Source organism: Meles meles, chromosome 20 (genome assembly GCF_922984935.1).
Source record: "Meles meles chromosome 20, mMelMel3.1 paternal haplotype, whole genome shotgun sequence".
NCBI classification, from domain to species: domain Eukaryota; kingdom Metazoa; phylum Chordata; class Mammalia; order Carnivora; family Mustelidae; genus Meles; species Meles meles.
In genome coordinates this window covers 17,903,127-17,908,971 of record NC_060085.1, presented here as the reverse complement: position 1 = coordinate 17,908,971, position 5,845 = coordinate 17,903,127, and the positions used below count along the sequence as shown (strand labels likewise).

The window sequence follows — 5,845 nt, the reverse complement described above, 5'->3', positions numbered from 1 at the left end:
AAAAAAAATAAAATCTTAAAAAAAAAAAAAAACTTAGGGCGCCTGGGTGGCTCAGCGGGTTAAGGCCTCTGCCTTCGGCTCAGGTCATGATCCCAGGGTCCTGGGATCGAGCCCCGCATCGGGCTCTCTGCTTGGCTGGGAGCCTGCTTCCTCCTCTCTCTCTCTCTGCCTGCCTCTCTGCCTACTTGTAATCTCTATCTGTCAAATAAATAAATCTTTTAAAAAAACAAACAAAAAAAAAAACTTACAACTCTATTTCTCTGTGTACTCACACCAATACTTCCAATTCCTGTCCATCTCCACAAGCCTCATTCTAGCCTTCTCCAGGCCATATTGTGGGAAACCTGGCTCTCAGTTCCCTCAATATATTTACTTATTTGCTCAATCCCCCTTTAAGTAACCAATCTTTGGGTACACTGACGGCCTTGAGCTTAATTGCACTGGCTACCTCCTCACTTGTCCCTGGTGCTATTGGCTGCCTCCCATAAATATTGGGGAAAGAGAAATTCATCTATGGTTTATTGATTTTAGTTTTCATGAGGTCAGTAATTAGAGAACTATTGAAGTCATTTTTGAGGGATCACATGAAAAAATGTAGTTAGATTATGGTTAATCACAGATAATTCATCTCAATAATAATTTCTTAGCTAAGTACAGTTCCAGGTAAATATAAAGAAAAAATATGCTAAATTGGAGAATAAATTTGAATAATAATAAAAACTTACATTTGTATGAAAATAATAGAGTTCACCTTTTGGAGCTCTTACTATGGGTCCATCACCACGTACTGTACATATGTTATGTCATTTATCTTCCAAGTAATTCTAGCTATGCCCACTATTAGTGTCTCTGTTTTACAAATGAGGAAACTGAGGCTCAGAGCAGGGTTAAGTAACCTGCTGAAGGCTGCTGAGATTTTTAGTGTTGAAGCCTTTGAGTCTATTCATCCCAAGTTTGTACTGTTAACAATAGATGGTTCACCATTAGACCTTAGTTGGTTTTGTGTGTTTCTTTGAAATTAAGAATAGAGCTGACTTAGACCAATTTGATCAATAGACCAATTTATAAATCTTAAAATCCTGGGAGAGAGGTATATGTTTCTTTTACTTCCTTTGTGCACTTTTTTTCTTCTTTCAATTTTTTAAAAATTAAAAAAATTTTTTAAAGATTTTATTTATTTGAGAGAGAGAGAGAGATCAATCAAGAGCAGGGTTGGATGGAGGACAGAGAGAGTGGGAAAAGCAGACTCCCCTCTGAGCAAGGTGCCCCACACAGGGCCCGATCCCAGGACCCCAAGATCATGACCTGAGCTGAAGGCAGACACTTAACTGACTGGGCCACCCAGGTGCCCCTTTCTTTTTTTAAAAAATAGCATAGTACTTAGAGGGGTGCCTGGCTGGCTCAGTCAATAGAGCTTGCCACTCTTGACCTGAGGGTCCTGAGTTCAAGCCCCACATTGGGCATGGAGCCTACTTAAAATTTAAAAAAAAAAAAAAAACTACATTAAAAAGAAACATCACAGGGTGCCTGGGTGGCTCAGTGGGTTAAGCCTCTGCCTTCGGCTCAAGTCATGATCCCAAGGTCCTGGGATCAAGCCCCGCATGGGGCTCTCTGCTCAGTGGGGAGCCTCCTTTTCCTCTCTCTCTGCCAGCCTCTCTGCCTACTTGGGATCTCTGTCTGTCAAATAAATAAATAAATCTTTAAATAAATAAAATAAAAAGAAACAACATAGTACTTATATACATAGAGTTTAAAATTCTTACATAAAATGAGGAAGGTACTGACATGAAGAATAAGAAATCATGCACAAGTACAAATAAATTTTTATTGGATGTACTAGTATATTATACTTCAATTACCTAAAGTTGTATGAATTACTTCAAGTTCATGAATATGTACACCCAAACGGAATAAAGGAAAGCAGCTGCAATGGAACAAAAGTTGGTCTATAAATTGTGCTTTTCTCGCTTTCCTGTTTTGAAATCTTCCCTTCTACTCTTTGCTGAGGGCAGAACCCTTTATAACGCAGAGATACTGTTGGCAGTCTGAGACTCGGCTGGATAGCATTCACCAATTTAACACCTATGTCTTTGTGTGGGGTAAATGTCAGGACTGTGTTTTATATTTTGAGGATATAAGACACGTACACCATCCTCAAGAAGTGTTCAGTTAGTGGGACCTACTGATATGTTTGTTCATCCATTCCATCATTCCTTCAGTTTTTCTCATGCTTTTTTCTTTTTTTTAAAAGATTTTATTTATTCATTTGAGAAAGAGAAAGACAGAGACAGAGAGAGCACAAGCAGGGGGAAGGGCAGAGGCTGAGGGAGAAGCAGGCCACCCACTGAGATGGGAGCCCGATGTGGGGTTTGATCCCAAGACCTGGAGATCACGACCTCGGCCGAAGGCAGATGCTCAACCATCTGAACCACCAGGTGCCCCCATTTCTTCAGTTTTTCATTTATTCAACAGACTCAAATTGTGCCAGACGGGATGCTTGGTGCTGGAATACAAGGGTGAACAAGACAGAAAAGTACCATATTCAAGGAACTTATATGCCTTGAGAAAGAAACAAAAGAATGACATATATATAATATATATAACACACACACACACACATATCTGTGTATATATACACATCCATATCCAGTTGTGGGATATGTGTCATTAAAAAATAAAAAAAGATAACAGGCAGAGAAAGTACCAGCTGTAGGCAGAGGTGGAGACGTAACTTTAGATTAAGTGGTTAGGAAGAGTAGATATAGATCAGTAGGGCCTTTGGCTGGAAGTAATCAAACACCAACCGCAGATGGCATAACTGGGAGGACATTAACTCACCTAAGAGGTAGGGATGTAGGTGGGAATATGGTTAGATCAATTTCCCCTCTTGGTTCCTAGATGGCTGCCATAACGCCAAGCATCCTAAACTAACTCAACCACGTGGAGGTCTTCTCCCTGCTGCTCCTTTTTTTTTTTTTTTTTTTTTTAAGATTTTATTTATTATTTTGATGGAGAGAGCGAGTACAAGCAGGGGAGCAGCAGGCAGAGGGAGAAGCAGGCTCCCCACCAAGCAAGAATCCCAATGTGGGACTTGACCCTGGGATGATGGCCTGAGCTGAAGGCAGAGGCTTTAACCCACTGAGCCACCCAGGCACCCCCATATCTTCTTTATCCATTTATCAGTCAATGAAAATTTTGGGCTTTCTCCGTAGTTGGGCTATTGTTGACAATGCTGCTGTGAATGTCAGATGCATGTATCCCTTTGAATCTGTATTTTTGTATGCTTTGGGTAAATACCTAGTAGTGCAATTGCTGGATTCTAGGATAATTCTATTTTTAACACTTCGAGGAACTTCCATACTTTTCTCCAGAGTGGCTGCGCCAGTTTGCATTTCTACCAACAGTACAAGAGGGTTCCCCTTTCTTCACATCCTCACCAACACCTCTTGTTTCTTGTATTATTAATTTTAGCCCACCTGACAGGCGTGAGATGGTATCTCATTGTAGTTTTGGTTTGTATTTCCCTGATGATGAGTGATGTTGAACTTCTTTTCATGTGTCTGTTAGCCATCTGGATGTCTTCTTTGGAAAAGTGTCTATTCATGTCTTCCTCCCATTACTTAACTGGGTTATTTGTTTTTTGAGTGTTGACTTTGATAAGTTCTTTGTAGATTTTGGATACTAACTTGCTGGTCCTTTTTATCAGGGAAAATTATGGGATAATGTCATGGGATTGCCATGATAGTCTTAAAACAGTGAAGGCTAGGAGTATGTTGGATCCAAGCACCATTAGCAGCAGGCAGCATTCCAGGGCTGCTCCGGGTGGGCTGCAGAGAGGACTGGGTCATGGCCTGGGCTCTGGGGATGCCCAGCTAGAGCCCAAGACCTGAAAAGTTTCCCTTTCCCATGCCCCCAGGCCCACAGGCAGCAGCCATGGCACCAAGCCAGAATGGCATGATCCTGAAGGCTGGCTTCCACAAGGACTGACAGCCGCACATGGCCACATGGTTCAACCAGCCAGAGCAGAAGATCCGCAGCGGCAATGCTGGGCAAATGCGGGCACACCCCGGAGCCCCACATCCCACATCCTATCCACCAATCCAGCCCATCATGAGGTGCACTGCGGGCAGCTATCACACCAAACTGCAAGCTGGCAAGGGCTTAAGCTTGGAAGAGTTACAAGGAGGCTGGCATTCACAAGAAGGTGGCCTGGACCTTTGGGATCTCAGTGGATCCAAATAGACGGAAGAAGTGCGTGGAGTCCCTGCAGGCCAATAGACAGCGACTGAGGGAGTGACACTCAAGTCTCATCCTCTTCCCCAGGAAGCTCTTGCCCCCCAAAGAAGGAGACCGCTCTGTTGAAGAACTCAGATTGGCTGCCCACATGACAAGATCGATCATACCCATATGGGATGTCTGTAAGAAGGAGAACACCAGAGTCATTACAAACAACTTCAGGGCACTGGCCTGTCTTTCCATGGCTCATGCCAATGCCTGTCTCTTTGGCTTCCAGGCAAAAGGAGCCAAGAAAGCTCCAGAACAAGATGTTGAAAAGAAAAAACTAAGTGCCATTGGCAGCTTGGGATTAAAACAACCATAACCATGACCATCACCACCACCACCAATGACAGCAACCACCCAGTGCAGGCTCATCCCCTGGGACTGGGAAAAGGGAAGCTGTCCACCCAACAAAATGTGTTGTGCTAGCAGGCAAGAAGCAGAGAATGGCTGTTGGGAGGGTGGACAACAGTGTCTGACCAGGAAACCTCTATAATTGGTGACCCTCAAACTGAAACCTAAAGGACAGGAGTTAGTATGCAATGCGAGGGTGGAGTGGAGAAACAGTCCCAGCAGAGAGAGGAAAAAAAAAAAAAACGTGCAAAGATCCTGAGGCACTGAATAGTGCTGTGTGACACAGAGGACATAATACAAGCTCTCAGAGCCTTTGCCCTTGCTCCATGGTTGGCATGGAACGGTCTTCCCAAAGCAATGGCTGGCTTCTCCACCTTCTCCAAGATTTTCTTCACAAGCCTCATGTAAAGTTTGTACCCCCAACGACTCATATCCCTAGCTCGTGCTTTATATTCTCCCCCCTTAAACGTATTGCTATTTAACATACTGTGTGTAGTTCTTTTCTTATTAGCGAGAAGTGCTCTAAACAGCAGGCATGACTGTGGCCCGAATCGCCTCACAACACCGGCAAATTCTCACGAGCTTCCTGCCCAAATCGACATCGATTTGGGCAGGAAGCTCGTGAGAATTGGCCAGAAACCCCTGGCAAACTCCCTTCGGCAGCACAGGCCTTCAGGGGAGCCGCCTGGGCCTGACCCGAGGTCCAGAGTGGTCTTGGCCCAAACCCTGTGAGAAAGCGCTCTCAAAGCCAAGTGCACACATGGCCAAACCCTCCCTGTAATCAGCCGCCTGGGGTGCCAGCCTCAGCGCTGGCAAGATCAGGCATGCCATGCCCCAGAACCTCACCCGAATCCTAGGTTGGCAGGCCCGGTCTGCCGGCATTGTGCGGCGATTCGGGCCACACTGGCACCCATCATTTAGAGCGCTTACTCGCTAGGTGCGTGTGGCAGTCATCCAGGAACTTGGACTGGGGACACGCGGCTCCTGTGAGGGGCCCAACTGAGGGGAGCTATCCAGGGGCAGAGTTGAGGGAGGGTCTCAGGCTGACCATCAGGCTGCGTGTCGGTGGACTGGTGGGGCGCCAAAAGTGGGGGTGGCCTTGGGGAGGCATGCAGGATTCTCCCGCTCTAAGGGTTTTGCACAGCTCCAAATGGCATGGTTTCCTCCTGGGTGGCAGGCAGAGTCCTGGGGTGTGGCTCTGGGTTCCCCAAAC

The 5,845-nt window shown here is 45.4% G+C and overlaps 1 pseudogene; it reads left to right on the top strand.

The window, feature by feature from the left end:
• Nucleotides 1–3,921: 3,921 nt before the first annotated feature.
• LOC123932551 lies at nt 3,922–5,114 on the top strand (annotated as a pseudogene).
• Nucleotides 5,115–5,845: the final 731 nt, after the last annotated feature.